Source organism: Anser cygnoides, chromosome 4, assembly GCF_040182565.1.
Source record: "Anser cygnoides isolate HZ-2024a breed goose chromosome 4, Taihu_goose_T2T_genome, whole genome shotgun sequence".
In the NCBI taxonomy this organism is placed as follows: domain Eukaryota; kingdom Metazoa; phylum Chordata; class Aves; order Anseriformes; family Anatidae; genus Anser; species Anser cygnoides.
The window spans coordinates 43,687,843-43,713,569 of NC_089876.1; the positions used below are offsets into that span (position 1 = coordinate 43,687,843).

The window sequence follows — 25,727 nt, forward strand, 5'->3', positions numbered from 1 at the left end:
TAAACTGCATCCCCTGTGGTGCCAGTGCACTCTCTGGACTCACTAACTGCATCCCCAGTGGTGCCACTGCACTCTCTGGACTCACTGCACTGCATCCCCAGTGGTGCCAGTGCACTCTCTGGACTCACTGCACTGCATCCCCACTGGTGCCAAAGCACTCTCTGGACTCACTGCACTGCATCCCCAGTGGTGCCAGTGCACTCACTGGACTCACTGCACTGCATCCCCAGTGGTGCCAGTGCACTCTCTGGACTCACTAAACTGCATCCCCAGTGGTGCCACTGCACTCTCTGGACTCACTGCACTGCATCCCCAGTGGTGCCAGTGCACTCACTGGACTCACTGCAGTGCATCCCCACTGGTGCCACTGCACTCTCTGGACTCCCAGCACCGCATCCCCAGTGGTGCCACTGCACTCTCTGGACTCACTGCACTGCATCCCCAGTGGTGCCAGTGCACTCTCTGGACTCACTAAACTGCATACCCAGTGGTGCCACTGCACTCTCTGGACTCACTGCACTGCATCCCCAGTGGTGCCAGTGCACTCTCTGGACTCAATGCACTGCATCCCCACTGGTGCCAAAGCACTCTCTGGACTCCCAGCACCGCATCCCCAGTGGTGCCAGTGCACTCTCTGGACTCACTGCACTGCATCCCCAGTGGTGCCAGTGCACTCTCTGGACTCACTGCAGTGCATCCCCAGTGGTGCCAGTGCACTCTCTGGACTCACTGCACTGCATCCCCAGTGGTGCCAGTGCACTCTCTGGACTCACTGAAGTGCAATCTCAGTGGTGCCAGTGCACTCTCTGGACTCACTGCACTGCATCCCCAGTGGTGCCAGTACACTCACTGGACTCACTGCACTGCATCCCCAGTGGTGCCAGTGCACTCTCTGGACTCACTGCACTACATCACCAGTGGTGCCACTGCACTCTCTGGACTCACTGCACTGCTTCCCCAGTGGTGCCAGTGCACTCTCTGGACTCACTGCAGTGCATCCCCAGTGGTGCCAGTGCACTCTCTGGACTCACTGCACTGCATCCCCAGTGGTGCCTGTGCGCTCTCTGGAGTCACAGCACTGCATTCTCAGTGGTGCCAGTGCACTCTCTGGACTCACTGCACTGCATCCCCAGTGGTGCCAGTGCACTCTCTGGACTCACTGCAGTGCATCCCCAGTGGTGCCAGTGCACTCTCTGGACTCACTGCACTGCATCCCCAGTGCTGCCAGTGCACTCTCTGGACTCACTGCACTGCATCCCCAGTGGTGCCACTGCACTCTCTGGACTCACTGCACTGCTTCCCCAGTGGTGCCAGTGCACTCTCTGGACTCACTGCACTGCATCCCCAGTGGTGCCAGTGCACTCACTGGACTCACTGCAGTGCATCCCCAGTGGTGCCAGTGCACTCTCTGGAGTCACTGCACTGCATCCCCAGTGGTGCCAGTGCACTCTCTGGACTCACTGCACTGCATCCCCAGTGGTTCCAGTGCACTCTCTGGACTCACTGCACTGCATCCCCAGTAGTGCTAGTGCACTCTGTGGACTCACTGCAGTGCATCCCCAGTGGTGCCAGTGCACTCTCTGGACTCACTGAAGTGCATTCTCAGTTGTGCCAGTGCACTCTCTGGACTCACTTCAGTGCATCCCCAGTGGTGCCAGTACACTCTCTGGACTCACTGCAGTGCATCCCCAGTGGTGCCAGTGCACTCTCTGGACTCACTGCAGTGCATCCCCAGTGGTGCCAGTGCACTCTCTGGACTCACTGCAGTGCATCCGCAGTGGTGCCATTGCACTCTCTGGACTCACTGCACTGCATCCCCAGTGGTGCCAGTGCACTCTCTGGACTCACTGCACTGCATCCCCAGTGCTGCCAGTGCACTCTCTTGAGTCACTGCACTGCATCCCCTGTGGTGCAAGAGCACTCTCTGGACTCACAGCAGTGCATCACCAGTGGTGCCAGTGCACTCTCTGGACTCACTGCACTGCATCCCCAGTGGTGCCAGTGCACTCTCTGGACTCACTGCACTGCATCCCCAGTGGTGCTAGTGCACTGTGTGGACTCACTGTACTGCATCCCCAGTGGTGCCAGTGCAATCTCTGGACTCACTGCAGTGCATCCCCAGTGGTGCCTCTGCACTCTCTGGACTCACTGAAGTGCATTCTCAGTGGTGCCAGTGCACTCTCTGGACTCACTGCACTGCATCCACAGTAGTGACAGTGCACTCTCTGGACTCACTGCAGTGCATCCCCAGTGGTGCCAGTGCACTCTCTGGACTCACTGCACTGCATCCCCAGTGGTGCCAGTGCAATCTCTGCACTCACTGTAGTGCATCCCCAGTGGTGCCAGTGCACTCTCTGGACTCACTACAGTGCATCCCCAGTAGTGCCAGTGCAGTCTCTGGACTCACTGTACTGCATCACCAGTGGTGCCAGTGCACTCTCTGGACTCACTGCAGTGCATCCCCAGTGGTGCCAGTGCACTCTCTGGACTCACTGCACTGAAGCCCCAGTGGGGCCAGTGCACTCTCTGGACTCACTGCACTGCATCCCCAGTGGTGCCAGTGCACTCTCTGGAGTCACTGCACTGCATCCCCAGTGGTGCCAGTGCACTCTCTGGACTCACTGCAGGGCATCCCCAGTGGTGCCAGTGCACTGTCTGGACTCACTGCAGTGCATCCCCAGTGGTGCCAGTGCACTCTCTGGACTCACTGTACTACACCCCCAGTGGTGCCAGTGCACTCACTGGACTGACTGCACTGCATCCCCAGTGGTGCCAGTGCACTCTCTGGACTCACTGCACTGCATCCCCACTGGTGCCAGTGTACTCTCTGGACTCACTGCAGTGCATCCCCAGTGGTGCCAGTGCACTCTCTGGACTCACTGCACTGCATCCCCACTGGTGCCAGTGCACTCTCTGGACTCACTGAAGTGCATCCCCAGTTGTGCCAGTGCACTCTCTGGACTCAATGCACTGCATCCCCAGTGGTGCCAGTGCACTCTCTGGACTCACTGCACTGCATCCCCAGTGGTGCCAGTGCAATCTCTGCACTCACTGTAGTGCATCCCCAGTGGTGCCAGTGCACTCTCTGGACTCACTGCACTGCATCCCCAGTGGTGCCAGTGCACTCTCTGGACTCACTGCACTGCATCCCCACTGGTGCCAAAGCACTCTCTGGACTCCCAGCACCGCATCCCCAGTGGTGCCAGTGCACTCTCTGGACTCACTGCACTGCATCCCCAGTGGTGCCAGTGCACTCTCTGGACTCACTGCAGTGCATCCCCAGTGGTGCCAGTGCACTCTCTGGACGCACTGCAGTGCATCCCCAGTGGTGCCAGTGCACTCTCTGGACTCACTGAAGTGCATTCTCAGTGGTGCCAGTGCACTCTCTGGACTCACTGCAGTGCATCCCCAGTGGTGCCAGTACACTCACTGGACTCACTGCACTGCATCCCCAGTGGTGCCAGTGCACTCTCTGGACTCACTGCACTACATCACCAGTGGTGCCACTGCACTCTCTGGACTCACTGCACTGCTTCCCCAGTGGTGCCAGTGCACTCACTGGACTGACTGCAGTGCACCCCCACTGGTGCCAGTGCACTCTCTGGGCTCACTGCAGTGCATCCCCAGTGGTGCCAGTGCACTCTCTGGACTCATTGAAGTGCATTATCAGTGGTGCCAGTGCACTCTCTGGACTCACTGCAGTGCATCCCCAGTGGTGCCAGTGCACTCTCTGGACTCACTGCACTGCATCCCCAGTGGTGCCAGTGCACTCTCTGGACTCACTGCAGTGCATCCCCAGTGGTGCCAGTGCACTCTCTGGACTCACTGCACTGCATCCCCAGTGCTGCCAGTGCACTCTCTGGACTCACTGCACTGCATCCCCAGTGGTGCCACTGCACTCTCTGGACTCACTGCACTGCTTCCCCAGTGGTGCCAGTGCACTCTCTGGACTCACTGCACTGCATCCCCAGTGGTGCCAGTGCACTCACTGGACTCACTGCAGTGCATCCCCAGTGGTGCCAGTGCACTCTCTGGAGTCACTGCACTGCATCCCCAGTGGTGCCAGTGCACTCTCTGGACTCACTGCACTGCATCCCCAGTGGTTCCAGCGCACTCTCTGGACTCACTGCACTGCATCCCCAGTAGTGCTAGTGCACTCTGTGGACTCACTGCAGTGCATCCCCAGTGGTGCCAGTGCACTCTCTGGACTCACTGAAGTGCATTCTCAGTGGTGCCAGTGCACTCTCTGGACTCACTTCAGTGCATCCCCAGTGGTGCCAGTACACTCTCTGGACTCACTGCAGTGCATCCCCAGTGGTGCCAGTGCACTCTCTGGACTCACTGCAGTGCATCCCCAGTGGAGCCAGTGCACTCTCTGGACTCACTGCAGTGCATCCGCAGTGGTGCCATTGCACTCTCTGGACTCACTGCACTGCATCCCCAGTGGTGCCAGTGCACTCTCTGGACTCACTGCACTGCATCCCCAGTGCTGCCAGTGCACTCTCTTGAGTCACTGCACTGCATCCCCTGTGGTGCAAGGGCACTCTCTGGACTCACAGCAGTGCATCACCAGTGGTGCCAGTGCACTCTCTGGACTCACTGCACTGCATCCCCAGTGGTGCCAGTGCACTCTCTGGACTCACTGCACTGCATCCCCAGTGGTGCTAGTGCACTGTGTGGACTCACTGTACTGCATCCCCAGTGGTGCCAGTGCAATCTCTGGACTCACTGCAGTGCATCCCCAGTGGTGCCTCTGCACTCTCTGGACTCACTGAAGTGCATTCTCAGTGGTGCCAGTGCACTCTCTGGACTCACTGCACTGCATCCACAGTAGTGACAGTGCACTCTCTGGACTCACTGCAGTGCATCCCCAGTGGTGCCAGTGCACTCTCTGGACTCACTGCACTGCATCCCCAGTGGTGCCAGTGCAATCTCTGCACTCACTGTAGTGCATCCCCAGTGGTGCCAGTGCACTCTCTGGACTCACTGCAGTGCATCCCCAGTGGTGCCAGTGCACTCTCTGGACTCACTGAGGTGCATCCCCAGTGGTGCAAGTGCACTCTCTCGAGTCACTGCACTACATCCCCAGTGGTGCCAGTGCACTCACTGGACTCACTGTACTGCATCATCTGTGGTGCCAGTGCACTCTCTGGACTCACTGCAATGCATGCCCAGTGGTGCCAGTGCACTCTCTGGACTCACTGCACTGCATCCCCAGTGGTGCCAGTGCACTCTCTGGACTCACTGCACTGTATCCCCAGTGGTGCCAGTGCACTCACTGGAATCACTGCAGTGCATCCCCAGTGGTGCCAGTGCACTCTCTGGACTCACTGCAGTGCATCCCCAGTGGTGCCAGTGCACTCTGTGGACTCACTGCACTGCATCCCCAGTGGTGACAGTGCACTCTCTGGACTCACTGCAGTGCATCCCCAGTGGTGCCAGTGCAATCTCTGGACTCACTGCACTGCATCCCCAGTGGAGCCAGTGCACTCTCTGGACTCACTGAAGTGCATTCTCAGTGGTGCCAGTGCAGTCTCTGGAGTAACTGCAGTGCATCCCCACTGGTGCCAAAGCACTCTCTGGACTCCCGGCACCGCATCCCCAGTGGTGCCAGTGCACTCTCTGGACTCACTGCACTGCATCCCCAGTGGTGCCAGTGCACTCTCTGGAGTCACAGCACTGCATCCCCAGTGGTGCCATTGCACTCTCTGGACTCACTGAAGTGCATCCCCAGTGGTGCCAGTGCACTCTCTGGACTCACTGCACTGTATCCCCAGTGGTGCCAGTGCACTCACTGGATTCACTGCAGTGCATCCCCAGTGGTGCCAGTGCACTCTCTGGACTCACTGCACTGCATCCCCAGTGGTGCCAGTGCACTCTCTGGACTCACTGAAGTGCATTCTCAGTGGTGCCAGTGCACTCTCTGGACTCACTTCAGTGCATCCCCAGTGGTGCCAGTACACTCTCTGCACTCAGTGCAGTGCATCCCCAGTGGTGCCAGTGCACTCTCTGGACTCACTGCAGTGCATCCCCAGTGGTGCCAGTGCACTCTCTGGACTCACTGCAGTGCATCCGCAGTGGTGCCATTGCACTCTCTGGACTCACTGCACTGCATCCCCAGTGCTGCCAGTGCACTCTCTTGAGTCACTGCACTGCATCCCCTGTGGTGCAAGAGCACTCTCTGGACTCACAGCAGTGCATCACCAGTGGTGCCAGTGCACTCTCTGGACTCACTGCACTGCATCCCCAGTGGTGCCAGTGCACTCTCTGGACTCACTGCACTGCATCCCCAGTGGTGCTAGTGCACTGTGTGGACTCACTGTACTGCATCCCCAGTGGTGCCAGTGCAATCTCTGGACTCACTGCACTGCATCCCCAGTGGTGCCTCTGCACTCTCTGGACTCACTGAAGTGCATTCTCAGTGGTGCCAGTGCACTCTCTGGACTCACTGCACTGCATCCACAGTAGTGACAGTGCACTCTCTGGACTCACTGCAGTGCATCCCCAGTGGTGCCAGTGCACTCTCTGGACTCACTGCACTGCATCCCCAGTGGTGCCAGTGCAATCTCTGCACTCACTGTAGTGCATCCCCAGTGGTGCCAGTGCACTCTCTGGACTCACTGCAGTGCATCCCCAGTGGTGCCAGTGCACTCTCTGGACTCACTGTACTGCATCACCAGTGGTGCCAGTGCACTCTCTGGACTCACTGCACTGCATCCCCAGTGGTGCCAGTGCACTCTCTGGACTCACTGCACTGCATCCCCAGTGGTGCCAGTGCACTCTCTGGACTCACTGCAGTGCATCCCCAGTGGTGCCAGTGCACTCTCTGGACTCACTGCAGTGCATCCCCAGTGGTGCCAGTGCACTCTCTGGACTCACTGAAGTGCATTCTCAGTGGTGCCAGTGCACTCTCTGGACTCACTGCAGTGCATCCCCAGTGGTGCCAGTACACTCACTGGACTCACTGCACTGCATCCCCAGTGGTGCCAGTGCACTCTCTGGACTCACTGCACTACATCACCAGTGGTGCCACTGCACTCTCTGGACTCACTGCACTGCTTCCCCAGTGGTGCCAGTGCACTCACTGGACTGACTGCAGTGCATCCCCACTGGTGCCAGTGCACTCTCTGGGCTCACTGCAGTGCATCCCCAGTGGTGCCAGTGCACTCTCTGGACTCACTGCACTGCATCCCCAGTGGTGCCTGTGCGCTCTCTGGAGTCACAGCACTGCATTCTCAGTGGTGCCAGTGCACTCTCTGGACTCACTGCACTGCATCCCCAGTGGTGCCAGTGCACTCTCTGGACTCACTGCAGTGCATCCCCAGTGGTGCCAGTGCACTCTCTGGACTCACTGCACTGCATCCCCAGTGCTGCCAGTGCACTCTCTGGACTCACTGCACTGCATCCCCAGTGGTGCCACTGCACTCTCTGGACTCACTGCACTGCTTCCCCAGTGGTGCCAGTGCACTCTCTGGACTCACTGCAGTGCATCCCCAGTGGTGCCAGTGCACTCTCTGGACTCACTGCACTGCATCCCCAGTGGTGCCTGTGCGCTCTCTGGAGTCACAGCACTGCATTCTCAGTGGTGCCAGTGCACTCTCTGGACTCACTGCACTGCATCCCCAGTGGTGCCAGTGCACTCTCTGGACTCACTGCAGTGCATCCCCAGTGGTGCCAGTGCACTCTCTGGACTCACTGCACTGCATCCCCAGTGCTGCCAGTGCACTCTCTGGACTCACTGCACTGCATCCCCAGTGGTGCCACTGCACTCTCTGGACTCACTGCACTGCTTCCCCAGTGGTGCCAGTGCACTCTCTGGACTCACTGCACTGCATCCCCAGTGGTGCCAGTGCACTCACTGGACTCACTGCAGTGCATCCCCAGTGGTGCCAGTGCACTCTCTGGAGTCACTGCACTGCATCCCCAGTGGTGCCAGTGCACTCTCTGGACTCACTGCACTGCATCCCCAGTGGTTCCAGTGCACTCTCTGGACTCACTGCACTGCATCCCCAGTAGTGCTAGTGCACTCTGTGGACTCACTGCAGTGCATCCCCAGTGGTGCCAGTGCACTCTCTGGACTCACTGAAGTGCATTCTCAGTTGTGCCAGTGCACTCTCTGGACTCACTTCAGTGCATCCCCAGTGGTGCCAGTACACTCTCTGGACTCACTGCAGTGCATCCCCAGTGGTGCCAGTGCACTCTCTGGACTCACTGCAGTGCATCCCCAGTGGTGCCAGTGCACTCTCTGGACTCACTGCAGTGCATCCGCAGTGGTGCCATTGCACTCTCTGGACTCACTGCACTGCATCCCCAGTGGTGCCAGTGCACTCTCTGGACTCACTGCACTGCATCCCCAGTGCTGCCAGTGCACTCTCTTGAGTCACTGCACTGCATCCCCTGTGGTGCAAGAGCACTCTCTGGACTCACAGCAGTGCATCACCAGTGGTGCCAGTGCACTCTCTGGACTCACTGCACTGCATCCCCAGTGGTGCCAGTGCACTCTCTGGACTCACTGCACTGCATCCCCAGTGGTGCTAGTGCACTGTGTGGACTCACTGTACTGCATCCCCAGTGGTGCCAGTGCAATCTCTGGACTCACTGCAGTGCATCCCCAGTGGTGCCTCTGCACTCTCTGGACTCACTGAAGTGCATTCTCAGTGGTGCCAGTGCACTCTCTGGACTCACTGCACTGCATCCACAGTAGTGACAGTGCACTCTCTGGACTCACTGCAGTGCATCCCCAGTGGTGCCAGTGCACTCTCTGGACTCACTGCACTGCATCCCCAGTGGTGCCAGTGCAATCTCTGCACTCACTGTAGTGCATCCCCAGTGGTGCCAGTGCACTCTCTGGACTCACTACAGTGCATCCCCAGTAGTGCCAGTGCAGTCTCTGGACTCACTGTACTGCATCACCAGTGGTGCCAGTGCACTCTCTGGACTCACTGCAGTGCATCCCCAGTGGTGCCAGTGCACTCTCTGGACTCACTGCACTGAAGCCCCAGTGGGGCCAGTGCACTCTCTGGACTCACTGCACTGCATCCCCAGTGGTGCCAGTGCACTCTCTGGAGTCACTGCACTGCATCCCCAGTGGTGCCAGTGCACTCTCTGGACTCACTGCAGGGCATCCCCAGTGGTGCCAGTGCACTGTCTGGACTCACTGCAGTGCATCCCCAGTGGTGCCAGTGCACTCTCTGGACTCACTGTACTACACCCCCAGTGGTGCCAGTGCACTCACTGGACTGACTGCACTGCATCCCCAGTGGTGCCAGTGCACTCTCTGGACTCACTGCACTGCATCCCCACTGGTGCCAGTGTACTCTCTGGACTCACTGCAGTGCATCCCCAGTGGTGCCAGTGCACTCTCTGGACTCACTGCACTGCATCCCCACTGGTGCCAGTGCACTCTCTGGACTCACTGAAGTGCATCCCCAGTTGTGCCAGTGCACTCTCTGGACTCAATGCACTGCATCCCCAGTGGTGCCAGTGCACTCTCTGGACTCACTGCACTGCATCCCCAGTGGTGCCAGTGCAATCTCTGCACTCACTGTAGTGCATCCCCAGTGGTGCCAGTGCACTCTCTGGACTCACTGCACTGCATCCCCAGTGGTGCCAGTGCACTCTCTGGACTCACTGCACTGCATCCCCACTGGTGCCAAAGCACTCTCTGGACTCCCAGCACCGCATCCCCAGTGGTGCCAGTGCACTCTCTGGACTCACTGCACTGCATCCCCAGTGGTGCCAGTGCACTCTCTGGACTCACTGCAGTGCATCCCCAGTGGTGCCAGTGCACTCTCTGGACGCACTGCAGTGCATCCCCAGTGGTGCCAGTGCACTCTCTGGACTCACTGAAGTGCATTCTCAGTGGTGCCAGTGCACTCTCTGGACTCACTGCAGTGCATCCCCAGTGGTGCCAGTACACTCACTGGACTCACTGCACTGCATCCCCAGTGGTGCCAGTGCACTCTCTGGACTCACTGCACTACATCACCAGTGGTGCCACTGCACTCTCTGGACTCACTGCACTGCTTCCCCAGTGGTGCCAGTGCACTCACTGGACTGACTGCAGTGCACCCCCACTGGTGCCAGTGCACTCTCTGGGCTCACTGCAGTGCATCCCCAGTGGTGCCAGTGCACTCTCTGGACTCATTGAAGTGCATTATCAGTGGTGCCAGTGCACTCTCTGGACTCACTGCAGTGCATCCCCAGTGGTGCCAGTGCACTCTCTGGACTCACTGCACTGCATCCCCAGTGGTGCCAGTGCACTCTCTGGACTCACTGCAGTGCATCCCCAGTGGTGCCAGTGCACTCTCTGGACTCACTGCACTGCATCCCCAGTGCTGCCAGTGCACTCTCTGGACTCACTGCACTGCATCCCCAGTGGTGCCACTGCACTCTCTGGACTCACTGCACTGCTTCCCCAGTGGTGCCAGTGCACTCTCTGGACTCACTGCACTGCATCCCCAGTGGTGCCAGTGCACTCACTGGACTCACTGCAGTGCATCCCCACTGGTGCCAGTGCACTCTCTGGAGTCACTGCACTGCATCCCCAGTGGTGCCAGTGCACTCTCTGGACTCACTGCACTGCATCCCCAGTGGTTCCAGCGCACTCTCTGGACTCACTGCACTGCATCCCCAGTAGTGCTAGTGCACTCTGTGGACTCACTGCAGTGCATCCCCAGTGGTGCCAGTGCACTCTCTGGACTCACTGAAGTGCATTCTCAGTGGTGCCAGTGCACTCTCTGGACTCACTTCAGTGCATCCCCAGTGGTGCCAGTACACTCTCTGGACTCACTGCAGTGCATCCCCAGTGGTGCCAGTGCACTCTCTGGACTCACTGCAGTGCATCCCCAGTGGAGCCAGTGCACTCTCTGGACTCACTGCAGTGCATCCGCAGTGGTGCCATTGCACTCTCTGGACTCACTGCACTGCATCCCCAGTGGTGCCAGTGCACTCTCTGGACTCACTGCACTGCATCCCCAGTGCTGCCAGTGCACTCTCTTGAGTCACTGCACTGCATCCCCTGTGGTGCAAGGGCACTCTCTGGACTCACAGCAGTGCATCACCAGTGGTGCCAGTGCACTCTCTGGACTCACTGCACTGCATCCCCAGTGGTGCCAGTGCACTCTCTGGACTCACTGCACTGCATCCCCAGTGGTGCTAGTGCACTGTGTGGACTCACTGTACTGCATCCCCAGTGGTGCCAGTGCAATCTCTGGACTCACTGCAGTGCATCCCCAGTGGTGCCTCTGCACTCTCTGGACTCACTGAAGTGCATTCTCAGTGGTGCCAGTGCACTCTCTGGACTCACTGCACTGCATCCACAGTAGTGACAGTGCACTCTCTGGACTCACTGCAGTGCATCCCCAGTGGTGCCAGTGCACTCTCTGGACTCACTGCACTGCATCCCCAGTGGTGCCAGTGCAATCTCTGCACTCACTGTAGTGCATCCCCAGTGGTGCCAGTGCACTCTCTGGACTCACTGCAGTGCATCCCCAGTGGTGCCAGTGCACTCTCTGGACTCACTGAGGTGCATCCCCAGTGGTGCAAGTGCACTCTCTCGAGTCACTGCACTACATCCCCAGTGGTGCCAGTGCACTCACTGGACTCACTGTACTGCATCATCTGTGGTGCCAGTGCACTCTCTGGACTCACTGCAATGCATGCCCAGTGGTGCCAGTGCACTCTCTGGACTCACTGCACTGCATCCCCAGTGGTGCCAGTGCACTCTCTGGACTCACTGCACTGTATCCCCAGTGGTGCCAGTGCACTCACTGGAATCACTGCAGTGCATCCCCAGTGGTGCCAGTGCACTCTCTGGACTCACTGCAGTGCATCCCCAGTGGTGCCAGTGCACTCTGTGGACTCACTGCACTGCATCCCCAGTGGTGACAGTGCACTCTCTGGACTCACTGCAGTGCATCCCCAGTGGTGCCAGTGCAATCTCTGGACTCACTGCACTGCATCCCCAGTGGAGCCAGTGCACTCTCTGGACTCACTGAAGTGCATTCTCAGTGGTGCCAGTGCAGTCTCTGGAGTAACTGCAGTGCATCCCCACTGGTGCCAAAGCACTCTCTGGACTCCCGGCACCGCATCCCCAGTGGTGCCAGTGCACTCTCTGGACTCACTGCACTGCATCCCCAGTGGTGCCAGTGCACTCTCTGGAGTCACAGCACTGCATCCCCAGTGGTGCCATTGCACTCTCTGGACTCACTGAAGTGCATCCCCAGTGGTGCCAGTGCACTCTCTGGACTCACTGCACTGTATCCCCAGTGGTGCCAGTGCACTCACTGGATTCACTGCAGTGCATCCCCAGTGGTGCCAGTGCACTCTCTGGACTCACTGCACTGCATCCCCAGTGGTGCCAGTGCACTCTCTGGACTCACTGAAGTGCATTCTCAGTGGTGCCAGTGCACTCTCTGGACTCACTTCAGTGCATCCCCAGTGGTGCCAGTACACTCTCTGCACTCAGTGCAGTGCATCCCCAGTGGTGCCAGTGCACTCTCTGGACTCACTGCAGTGCATCCCCAGTGGTGCCAGTGCACTCTCTGGACTCACTGCAGTGCATCCGCAGTGGTGCCATTGCACTCTCTGGACTCACTGCACTGCATCCCCAGTGCTGCCAGTGCACTCTCTTGAGTCACTGCACTGCATCCCCTGTGGTGCAAGAGCACTCTCTGGACTCACAGCAGTGCATCACCAGTGGTGCCAGTGCACTCTCTGGACTCACTGCACTGCATCCCCAGTGGTGCCAGTGCACTCTCTGGACTCACTGCACTGCATCCCCAGTGGTGCTAGTGCACTGTGTGGACTCACTGTACTGCATCCCCAGTGGTGCCAGTGCAATCTCTGGACTCACTGCACTGCATCCCCAGTGGTGCCTCTGCACTCTCTGGACTCACTGAAGTGCATTCTCAGTGGTGCCAGTGCACTCTCTGGACTCACTGCACTGCATCCACAGTAGTGACAGTGCACTCTCTGGACTCACTGCAGTGCATCCCCAGTGGTGCCAGTGCACTCTCTGGACTCACTGCACTGCATCCCCAGTGGTGCCAGTGCAATCTCTGCACTCACTGTAGTGCATCCCCAGTGGTGCCAGTGCACTCTCTGGACTCACTGCAGTGCATCCCCAGTGGTGCCAGTGCACTCTCTGGACTCACTGTACTGCATCACCAGTGGTGCCAGTGCACTCTCTGGACTCACTGCACTGCATCCCCAGTGGTGCCAGTGCACTCTCTGGACTCACTGCACTGCATCCCCAGTGGTGCCAGTGCACTCTCTGGACTCACTGCAGTGCATCCCCAGTGGTGCCAGTGCACTCTCTGGACTCACTGCAGTGCATCCCCAGTGGTGCCAGTGCACTCTCTGGACTCACTGAAGTGCATTCTCAGTGGTGCCAGTGCACTCTCTGGACTCACTGCAGTGCATCCCCAGTGGTGCCAGTACACTCACTGGACTCACTGCACTGCATCCCCAGTGGTGCCAGTGCACTCTCTGGACTCACTGCACTACATCACCAGTGGTGCCACTGCACTCTCTGGACTCACTGCACTGCTTCCCCAGTGGTGCCAGTGCACTCACTGGACTGACTGCAGTGCATCCCCACTGGTGCCAGTGCACTCTCTGGGCTCACTGCAGTGCATCCCCAGTGGTGCCAGTGCACTCTCTGGACTCACTGCACTGCATCCCCAGTGGTGCCTGTGCGCTCTCTGGAGTCACAGCACTGCATTCTCAGTGGTGCCAGTGCACTCTCTGGACTCACTGCACTGCATCCCCAGTGGTGCCAGTGCACTCTCTGGACTCACTGCAGTGCATCCCCAGTGGTGCCAGTGCACTCTCTGGACTCACTGCACTGCATCCCCAGTGCTGCCAGTGCACTCTCTGGACTCACTGCACTGCATCCCCAGTGGTGCCACTGCACTCTCTGGACTCACTGCACTGCTTCCCCAGTGGTGCCAGTGCACTCTCTGGACTCACTGCAGTGCATCCCCAGTGGTGCCAGTGCACTCACTGGACTCACTGCAGTGCATCCCCAGTGGTGCCAGTGCACTCTCTGGAGTCACTGCACTGCATCCCCAGTGGTGCCAGTGCACTCTCTGGACTCACTGCACTGCATCCCCAGTGGTGCCAGTGCACTCTCTGGAGTCACAGCACTGCATCCCCAGTGGTGCCAGTGCACTCTCTGGACTCACTGCACTGCATCCCCAGTGGTGCCAGTGCACTCTCTGGACTCACTGCACTGTATCCCCAGTGGTGCCAGTGCACTCACTGGATTCACTGCAGTGCATCCCCAGTGGTGCCAGTGCACTCTCTGGACTCACTGCACTGCATCCCCAGTGGTGCCAGTGCACTCACTGGATTCACTGCACTGCATCCCCAGTGGTGCCAGTGCACTCTCTGGACTCACTGCAGTGCATCCCCAGTGGTGACAGTGCACTCTCTGGACTCACTGCAGTGCATCCCCAGTAGTGACAGTGCACTCTCTGGACTCACTGCACTGCATCCCCAGTGGTGCCAGTGCAGTCTCTGGAGTAACTGCAGTGCATCCCCACTGGTGCCAAAGCACTCTCTGGACTCCCGGCACCGCATCCCCAGTGGTGCCAGTGCACTCTCTGGACTCACTGCACTGCATCCCCAGTGGTGCCAGTGCACTCTCTGGAGTCACAGCACTGCATCCCCAGCGGTGCCAGTGCACTCTCTGGACTCACTGAAGTGCATCCCCAGTGGTGCCAGTGCACTCTCTGGACTCACTGAAGTGCATTCTCAGTGGTGCCAGTGCACTCTCTGGAATCACTGCAGTGCATCCCCAGTGGTGCCAGTGCACTCTCTGGACTCACTGCACTGCATCCCCAGTGGTGCCAGTGCACTCTCTGGACTCACTAAACTGCATCACCAGTGGTGCCTCTGCACTCTCTGGACTCACTGCACTGCTTCCACAGTGGTGCCAGTGCACTCACTGGACTCACTGCAGTGCATCCCCACTGGTACCAGTGCACTCTCTGGGCTCACTGCAGTGCATCCCCAGTGGTGCCAGTGCACTCTCTGGACTCACTGCACTGCATCCCCAGTGGTGCCTGTGCGCTCTCTGGAGTCGCAGCACTGCATCCCCAGTGGTGCCAGTGCAATCTCTGGACTCACTGCACTGCATCCCCAGTGGTGCCAGTGCACTCTCTGGACTCACTGAAGTGCATTCTCAGTGGTGCCAGTGCACTCTCTGGACTCACTGCACTGCATCCCCAGTGGTGCCAGTGCACTCTCTGGACTCACTGCACTGCATCCCCAGTGGTGCCAGTGCACTCTCTGGACTCACTGCACTGCATCCCCAGTGCTGCCAGTGCACTCTCTGGACTCACTGCACTGCATCCCTAGTGGTGCCACTGCACTCTCTGGACTCACTGCACTGCTTCCCCAGTGGTGCCAGTGCACTCTCTGGACTCACTGCACTGCATCCCCAGTGGTGCCAGTGCACTCACTGGACTCACTGCACTGCATCCCCAGTGGTGCCAGTGCACTCTCTGGACTCACTAAACTGCATCCCAAGTGGTGCCACTGCACTCTCTGGACTAACTGCACTGCATCCCCAGTGGTGCCAGTGCACTCACTGGACTCACTGCAGTGCATCCCCAGTGGTGCCACTGCACTCTCTGGACTCCCAGCACCGCATCCCCAGTGGTGCCAGTGAACTCTCTGGACTCACTAAACTGCATCCCCTGTGGTGCCAGTGCACTCTCTGGACTCACTAACTGCATCCCCAGTGGTGCCACTGCACTCTCTGGACTCACTGCACTGCATCCCCAGTGGTGCCACTGCACTCTCTGGACTCACTGCACTGCATCCCCACTGGTGCCAAAGCACTCTCTGGACTCACTGCACTGCATCCCCAGTGGTGCCAGTGCACTCACTGGACTCACTGCACTGCATCCCCAGTGGTGCCAGTGCACTCTCTGGACTCACTAAACTGCATCCCCAGTGGTGCCACTGCACTCTCTGGACTCACTGCACTGCATCCCCAGTGGTGCCAGTGCACTCACTGGACTCACTGCAGTGCATCCCCACTGGTGCCACTGCACTCTCTGGACTCCCAGCACCGCATCCCCAGTGGTGCCACTGCACTCTCTGGACTCACTGCACTGCATCCCCAGTGGTGCCAGTGCACTCTCTGGACTCACTAAACTGCATCCCCAGTGGTGCCACTGCACTCTCTGGACTCACTGCACTGCATCCCCAGTGGTGCCAGTGCACTCTCTGGACTCACTGCACTGCATCCCCACTGGTGCCAAAGCACTCTCTGGACTCCCAGCACCGCATCCCCAGTGGTGCCAGTGCACTCTCTGGACTCACTGCACTGCATCCCCAGTGGTGCCAGTGCACTCTCTGGACTCACTGCACTGCATCCCCAGTGGTGCCAGTGCACTCTCTGGACTCACTGAAGTGCAATCTCAGTGGTGCCAGTGCACTCTCTGGACTCACTGCACTGCATCCCCAGTGGTGCCAGTACACTCACTGGACTCACTGCACTGCATCCCCAGTGGTGCCAGTGCACTCTCTGGACTCACTGCACTACATCACCAGTGGTGCCACTGCACTCTCTGGACTCACTGCACTGCTTCCCCAGTGGTGCCAGTGCACTCACTGGACTGACTGCAGTGCATCCCCACTGGTGCCTGTGCACTCTCTGGGCTCACTGCAGTGCATCCCCAGTGGTGCCAGTGCACTCTCTGGACTCACTGCACTGCATCCCCAGTGGTGCCTGTGCGCTCTCTGGAGTCACAGCACTGCATTCTCAGTGGTGCCAGTGCACTCTCTGGACTCACTGCACTGCATCCCCAGTGGTGCCAGTGCACTCTCTGGACTCACTGCAGTGCATCCCCAGTGGTGCCAGTGCACTCTCTGGACTCACTGCACTGCATCCCCAGTGCTGCCAGTGCACTCTCTGGACTCACTGCAGTGCATCCCCAGTGGTGCCACTGCACTCTCTGGACTCACTGCACTGCTTCCCCAGTGGTGCCAGTGCACTCTCTGGACTCACTGCACTGCATCCCCAGTGGTGCCAGTGCACTCACTGGACTCACTGCAGTGCATCCCCAGTGGTGCCAGTGCACTCTCTGGAGTCACTGCACTGCATCCCCAGTGGTGCCAGTGCACTCTCTGGACTCACTGCACTGCATCCCCAGTAGTGCTAGTGCACTCTGTGGACTCACTGCAGTGCATCCCCAGTGGTGCCAGTGCACTCTCTGGACTCACTGAAGTGCATTCTCAGTTGTGCCAGTGCACTCTCTGGACTCACTTCAGTGCATCCCCAGTGGTGCCAGTGCACTCTCTGGACTCACTGCAGTGCATCCCCAGTGGTGCCAGTGCACTCTCTGGACTCACTGCAGTGCATCCGCAGTGGTGCCATTGCACTCTCTGGACTCACTGCACTGCATCCCCAGTGGTGCCAGTGCACTCTCTGGACTCACTGCACTGCATCCCCAGTGCTGCCAGTGCACTCTCTTGAGTCACTGCACTGCATCCCCTGTGGTGCAAGAGCACTCTCTGGACTCACAGCAGTGCATCACCAGTGGTGCCAGTGCACTCTCTGGACTCACTGCACTGCATCCCCAGTGGTGCCAGTGCACTCTCTGGACTCACTGCACTGCATCCCCAGTGGTGCTAGTGCACTGTGTGGACTCACTGTACTGCATCCCCAGTGGTGCCAGTGCAATCTCTGGACTCACTGCAGTGCATCCCCAGTGGTGCCTCTGCACTCTCTGGACTCACTGAAGTGCATTCTCAGTGGTGCCAGTGCACTCTCTGGACTCACTGCACTGCATCCACAGTAGTGACAGTGCACTCTCTGGACTCACTGCAGTGCATCCCCAGTGGTGCCAGTGCACTCTCTGGACTCACTGCACTGCATCCCCAGTGGTGCCAGTGCAATCTCTGCACTCACTGTAGTGCATCCCCAGTGGTGCCAGTGCACTCTCTGGACTCACTACAGTGCATCCCCAGTAGTGCCAGTGCAGTCTCTGGACTCACTGTACTGCATCACCAGTGGTGCCAGTGCACTCTCTGGACTCACTGCAGTGCATCCCCAGTGGTGCCAGTGCACTCTCTGGACTCACTGCACTGAAGCCCCAGTGGGGCCAGTGCACTCTCTGGACTCACTGCACTGCATCCCCAGTGGTGCCAGTGCACTCTCTGGAGTCACTGCACTGCATCCCCAGTGGTGCCAGTGCACTCTCTGGACTCACTGCAGGGCATCCCCAGTGGTGCCAGTGCACTGTCTGGACTCACTGCAGTGCATCCCCAGTGGTGCCAGTGCACTCTCTGGACTCACTGTACTACACCCCCAGTGGTGCCAGTGCACTCACTGGACTGACTGCACTGCATCCCCAGTGGTGCCAGTGCACTCTCTGGACGCACTGCACTGCATCCCCACTGGTGCCAGTGTACTCTCTGGACTCACTGCAGTGCATCCCCAGTGGTGCCAGTGCACTCTCTGGACTCACTGCACTGCATCCCCACTGGTGCCAGTGCACTCTCTGGACTCACTGAAGTGCATCCCCAGTTGTGCCAGTGCACTCTCTGGACTCAATGCACTGCATCCCCAGTGGTGCCAGTGCACTCTCTGGACTCACTGCACTGCATCCCCAGTGGTGCCAGTGCAATCTCTGCACTCACTGTAGTGCATCCCCAGTGGTGCCAGTGCACTCTCTGGACTCACTGCACTGCATCCCCAGTGGTGCCAGTGCACTCTCTGGACTCACTGCACTGCATCCCCACTGGTGCCAAAGCACTCTCTGGACTCCCAGCACCGCATCCCCAGTGGTGCCAGTGCACTCTCTGGACTCACTGCACTGCATCCCCAGTGGTGCCAGTGCACTCTCTGGACTCACTGCAGTTCATCCCCAGTGGTGCCAGTGCACTCTCTGGACGCACTGCAGTGCATCCCCAGTGGTGCCAGTGCACTCTCTGGACTCACTGAAGTGCATTCTCAGTGGTGCCAGTGCACTCTCTGGACTCACTGCAGTGCATCCCCAGTGGTGCCAGTACACTCACTGGACTCACTGCACTGCATCCCCAGTGGTGCCAGTGCACTCTCTGGACTCACTGCACTACATCACCAGTGGTGCCACTGCACTCTCTGGACTCACTGCACTGCTTCCCCAGTGGTGCCAGTGCACTCACTGGACTGACTGCAGTGCATCCCCACTGGTGCCAGTGCACTCTCTGGGCTCACTGCAGTGCATCCCCAGTGGTGCCAGTGCACTCTCTGGACTCATTGAAGTGCATTATCAGTGGTGCCAGTGCACTCTCTGGACTCACTGCAGTGCATCCCCAGTGGTGCCAGTGCACTCTCTGGACTCACTGCACTGCATCCCCAGTGGTGCCAGTGCACTCTCTGGACTCACTGCAGTGCATCCCCAGTGGTGCCAGTGCACTCTCTGGACTCACTGCACTGCATCCCCAGTGCTGCCAGTGCACTCTCTGGACTCACTGCACTGCATCCCCAGTGGTGCCACTGCACTCTCTGGACTCACTGCACTGCTTCCCCAGTGGTGCCAGTGCACTCTCTGGACTCACTGCACTGCATCCCCAGTGGTGCCAGTGCACTCACTGGACTCACTGCAGTGCATCCCCAGTGGTGCCAGTGCACTCTCTGGAGTCACTGCACTGCATCCCCAGTGGTGCCAGTGCACTCTCTGGACTCACTGCACTGCATCCCCAGTGGTTCCAGCGCACTCTCTGGACTCACTGCACTGCATCCCCAGTAGTGCTAGTGCACTCTGTGGACTCACTGCAGTGCATCCCCAGTGGTGCCAGTGCACTCTCTGGACTCACTGAAGTGCATTCTCAGTGGTGCCAGTGCACTCTCTGGACTCACTTCAGTGCATCCCCAGTGGTGCCAGTACACTCTCTGGACTCACTGCAGTGCATCCCCAGTGGTGCCAGTGCACTCTCTGGACTCACTGCAGTGCATCCCCAGTGGAGCCAGTGCACTCTCTGGACTCACTGCAGTGCATCCGCAGTGGTGCCATTGCACTCTCTGGACTCACTGCACTGCATCCCCAGTGGTGCCAGTGCACTCTCTGGACTCACTGCACTGCATCCCCAGTGCTGCCAGTGCACTCTCTTGAGTCACTGCACTGCATCCCCTGTGGTGCAAGAGCACTCTCTGGACTCACAGCAGTGCATCACCAGTGGTGCCAGTGCACTCTCTGGACTCACTGCACTGCATCCCCAGTGGTGCCAGTGCACTCTCTGGACTCACTGCACTGCATCCCCAGTGGTGCTAGTGCACTGTGTGGACTCACTGTACTGCATCCCCAGTGGTGCCAGTGCAATCTCTGGACTCACTGCAGTGCATCCCCAGTGGTGCCTCTGCACTCTCTGGACTCACTGAAGTGCATTCTCAGTGGTGCCAGTGCACTCTCTGGACTCACTGCACTGCATCCACAGTAGTGACAGTGCACTCTCTGGACTCACTGCAGTGCATCCCCAGTGGTGCCAGTGCACTCTCTGGACTCACTGCACTGCATCCCCAGTGGTGCCAGTGCAATCTCTGCACTCACTGTAGTGCATCCCCAGTGGTGCCAGTGCACTCTCTGGACTCACTGCAGTGCATCCCCAGTGGTGCCAGTGCACTCTCTGGACTCACTGAGGTGCATCCCCAGTGGTGCAAGTGCACTCTCTCGAGTCACTGCACTACATCCCCAGTGGTGCCAGTGCACTCACTGGACTCACTGTACTGCATCATCTGTGGTGCCAGTGCACTCTCTGGACTCACTGCAATGCATGCCCAGTGGTGCCAGTGCACTCTCTGGACTCACTGCACTGCATCCCCAGTGGTGCCAGTGCACTCTCTGGACTCACTGCACTGTATCCCCAGTGGTGCCAGTGCACTCACTGGAATCACTGCAGTGCATCCCCAGTGGTGCCAGTGCACTCTCTGGACTCACTGCAGTGCATCCCCAGTGGTGCCAGTGCACTCTGTGGACTCACTGCACTGCATCCCCAGTGGTGCCAGTGCACTCTCTGGACTCACTGCAGTGCATCCCCAGTGGTGCCAGTGCAATCTCTGGACTCACTGCACTGCATCCCCAGTGGAGCCAGTGCACTCTCTGGACTCACTGAAGTGCATTCTCAGTGGTGCCAGTGCAGTCTCTGGAGTAACTGCAGTGCATCCCCACTGGTGCCAAAGCACTCTCTGGACTCCCGGCACCGCATCCCCAGTGGTGCCAGTGCACTCTCTGGACTCACTGCACTGCATCCCCAGTGGTGCCAGTGCACTCTCTGGAGTCACAGCACTGCATCCCCAGTGGTGCCATTGCACTCTCTGGACTCACTGAAGTGCATCCCCAGTGGTGCCAGTGCACTCTCTGGACTCACTGCACTGTATCCCCAGTGGTGCCAGTGCACTCACTGGATTCACTGCAGTGCATCCCCAGTGGTGCCAGTGCACTCTCTGGACTCACTGCACTGCATCCCCAGTGGTGCCAGTGCACTCTCTGGACTCACTGAAGTGCATTCTCAGTGGTGCCAGTGCACTCTCTGGACTCACTTCAGTGCATCCCCAGTGGTGCCAGTACACTCTCTGCACTCAGTGCAGTGCATCCCCAGTGGTGCCAGTGCACTCTCTGGACTCACTGCAGTGCATCCCCAGTGGTGCCAGTGCACTCTCTGGACTCACTGCAGTGCATCCGCAGTGGTGCCATTGCACTCTCTGGACTCACTGCACTGCATCCCCAGTGCTGCCAGTGCACTCTCTTGAGTCACTGCACTGCATCCCCTGTGGTGCAAGAGCACTCTCTGGACTCACAGCAGTGCATCACCAGTGGTGCCAGTGCACTCTCTGGACTCACTGCACTGCATCCCCAGTGGTGCCAGTGCACTCTCTGGACTCACTGCACTGCATCCCCAGTGGTGCTAGTGCACTGTGTGGACTCACTGCACTGCATCCCCAGTGGTGCCAGTGCAATCTCTGGACTCACTGCAGTGCATCCCCAGTGGTGCCTCTGCACTCTCTGGACTCACTGAAGTGCATTCTCAGTGGTGCCAGTGCACTCTCTGGACTCACTGCACTGCATCCACAGTAGTGACAGTGCACTCTCTGGACTCACTGCAGTGCATCCCCAGTGGTGCCAGTGCACTCTCTGGACTCACTGCACTGCATCCCCAGTGGTGCCAGTGCAATCTCTGCACTCACTGTAGTGCATCCCCAGTGGTGCCAGTGCACTCTCTGGACTCACTGCAGTGCATCCCCAGTGGTGCCAGTGCACTCTCTGGACTCACTGTACTGCATCACCAGTGGTGCCAGTGCACTCTCTGGACTCACTGCAGTGCATTCCCAGTGGTGCCAGTGCACTCTTCGGACTCACTGCACTGCAGCCCCATTGGTGCCAGTGCACTCTCTGTACTCACTGCACTGCATCACAGGTGGTGCCAGTGCACTCTCTGGACTCACTGCACTGCATCCCCAGTGGTGCCAGTGCACTCTCTGGACTCACTGCAGTGCATCCCCAGTGGTGCCAGTGCACTCTCTGGACTCACTGCACTGCATCCCCAGTGGTGCAAGTGCACTCTCTCGAGTCACTGCACTACATCCCCAGTGGTGCCAGTGCACACACTGGACTCACGGTACTGCATCAACTGTGGTGCCAGTGCACTCTCTGGACTCACTGCAATGCATCCCCAGTGGTGCCAGTGCACTCTCTGGACTCACTGCACTGCATCCCCAGTGGTGCCAGTGCACTCTCTGGACTCACTGCACTGTATCCCCAGTGGTGCCAGTGCACTAACTGGATTCACTGCAGTGCATCCCCAGTGGTGCCAGTGCACTCTCTGGACTCACTGCACTGCATCCCCTGTGGTGCCAGTGCACTCTGTGGACTCACTGCACTGCATCCCCAGTGGTGACAGTGCACTCTCTGGACTCACTGCAGTGCATCCCCAGTGGTGCCAGTGCACTCTCTGGACTCACTGCAGTGCATCCCCAGTGGTGCCAGTGCACTCTCTGGACTCACTGCACTGCATCCCCAGTGCTGCCAGTGCAGTCTCTGGAGTAACTGCAGTGCATCCCCACTGGTGCCAAAGCACTCTCTGGACTCCCGGCACCGCATCCCCAGTGGTGCCAGTGCACTCTCTGGACTCACTGCACTGCATCCCCAGTGGTGCCAGTGCACTCTCTGGAGTCACAGCACTGCATCCCCAGTGGTGCCAGTGCACTCTCTGGACTCACTGCAGTGCATCCCCAGTGGTGCCAGTGCACTCTCTGGACTCACTGCACTGTATCCCCAGTGGTGCCAGTGCACTCACTGGATTCACTGCAGTGCATCCCCAGTGGTGCCAGTGCACTCTCTGGACTCACTGCACTGCATCCCCAGTGGTGCCAGTGCACTCTGTGGACTCACTGCACTGCATCCCCAGTGGTGACAGTGCACTCTCTGGACTCACTGCAGTGCATCCCCAGTGGTGACAGTGCACTCTCTGGACTCACTGCAGTGCATCCCCAGTGGTGCCAGTGCACTCTCTGGACTCACTGCACTGCATCCCCAGTGGTGCCAGTGCAGTCTCTGGAGTAACTGCAGTGCATCCCCACTGGTGCCAAAGCACTCTCTGGACTCCCGGCACCGCATCCCCAGTGGTGCCAGTGCACTCTCTGGACTCACTGCACTGCATCCCCAGTGGTGCCAGTGCACTCTCTGGAGTCACAGCACTGCATCCCCAGCGGTGCCAGTGCACTCTCTGGACTCACTGAAGTGCATCCCCAGTGGTGCCAGTGCACTCTCTGGACTCACTGCACTGCATCCCCAGTGGTGCCAGTGCACTCTCTGGACTCACTAAACTGCATCACCAGTGGTGCCTCTGCACTCTCTGGACTCACTGCACTGCTTCCACAGTGGTGCCAGTGCACTCACTGGACTCACTGCAGTGCATCCCCACTGGTGCCAGTGCACTCTCTGGGCTCACTGCAGTGCATCCCCAGTGGTGCCAGTGCACTCTCTGGACGCACTGCACTGCATCCCCTGTGGTGCCTGTGCGCTCTCTGGAGTCACAGCACTGCATCCCCAGTGGTGCCAGTGCAATCTCTGGACTCACTGCACTGCATCCCCAGTGGTGCCAGTGCACTCTCTGGACTCACTGAAGTGCATCCCCAGTGGTGCCAGTGCACTCTCTGGACTCACTGCAGTGCATCCCCAGTGGTGCCAGTGCACTCTCTGGACTCACTGCACTGCAGCCCCATTGGTGCCAGTGCACTCTCTGGACTCACTAAACTGCATCACCAGTGGTGCCTCTGCACTCTCTGGACTCACTGCACTGCTTCCACAGTGGTGCCAGTGCACTCACTGTACTCACTGCAGTGCATCCCCACTGGTGCCAGTGCACTCTCTGGGCTCAGTGCAGTGCATCCCCAGTGGTGCCAGTGCACTCTCTGGACTCACTGCACTGCATCCCCAGTGGTGCCTGTGCGCTCTCTGGAGTCACAGCACTGCATCCCCAGTGGTGCCAGTGCAATCTCTGGACTCACTGCACTGCATCCCCAGTGGTGCCAGTGCACTCTCTGGACTCACTGAAGTGCATTCTCAGTGGTGCCAGTGCACTCTCTGGACTCACTGCACTGCATCCCCAGTGGTGCCACTGCACTCTCTGGACTCACTGCAGTGCATCCCCAGTGGTGCCAGTGCACTCACTGGACTCACTGCAGTGCATCCCCACTGGTGCCACTGCACTCTCTGGGCTCACTGCAGTGCATCCCCAGTGGTGCCAGTGCACTCTCTGTACTCACTGCACTGCATCCCCAGTGGTGCCAGTGCGCTCTCTGGAATCACAGCACTGCATCCCCAGTGGTGCCAGTGCAATCTCTGGACTCACTGCACTGCATCCCCAGTGGTGCCAGTGCACTCTCTGGACTCACTGCACTGCATCCCCAGTGGTGCCAGTGCAGTCTCTGGAGTAACTGCACTGCATCCCCACTGGTGCCAAAGCACTCTCTGGACTCCCAGCACCGCGTCCCCAGTGGTGCCAGTGCACTCTCTGGACTCACTGCACTGCATCCCCAGTGGTGCCAGTGCACTCTCTGGACTCACTGCACTGCATCCCCAGTGGTGCCAGTGCACTCTCTGGACTCACTGCAGTGCATCCACAGTGGTGCCAGTGCACTCTCTGGACTCACTGAAGTGCATTCTCAGTGGCGCCAGTGCACTCTCAGGACTCACTGCACTGTATCCCCAGTGGTGCCAGTGCACTCTCTGGACTCACTGCACTGCATCACCAGTGGTGCCACTGCACTCTCTGGACTCACTGCACTGCTTCCCCATTGGTGCCAGTGCACTCACTGGACTGACTGCAGTGCATCCCCACTGGTGCCAGTGCACTCTCTGGGCTCACTGCAGTGCAACCCCAGTGGTGCCAGTGCACTCTCTGGACTCACTGCACTGCATCCCCAGTGGTGCCTGTGCGCTCTCTGGAGTCACAGCACTGCATTCTCAGTCGTGCCAGTGCACTCTCTGGACTCACTGCACTGCATCCCCAGTGGTGCCAGTGCACTCTCTGGACTCACTGCAGTGCATCCCCAGTGGTGCCAGTGCACTCTCTGGACTCACTGCACTGCATCCCCAGTGCTGCCAATGCACTCTCTGGACTCACTGCACTGCATCCCCAGTGGTGCCACTGCACTCTCTGGACTCACTGCACTGCTTCCCCAGTGGTGCCAGTGCACTCTCTGGACTCACTGCACTGCATCCACA

At 59.0% G+C, this 25,727-nt stretch overlaps 1 long non-coding RNA gene across 1 annotated transcript in view; it reads left to right on the top strand.

Moving 5' to 3' along the window:
• Window positions 1–25,727, top strand: part of LOC136790713 (uncharacterized) — a 382,907-nt gene that overhangs the window by 223,480 nt on the left and 133,700 nt on the right. The gene's annotated exons all lie outside the window — the stretch shown is intronic.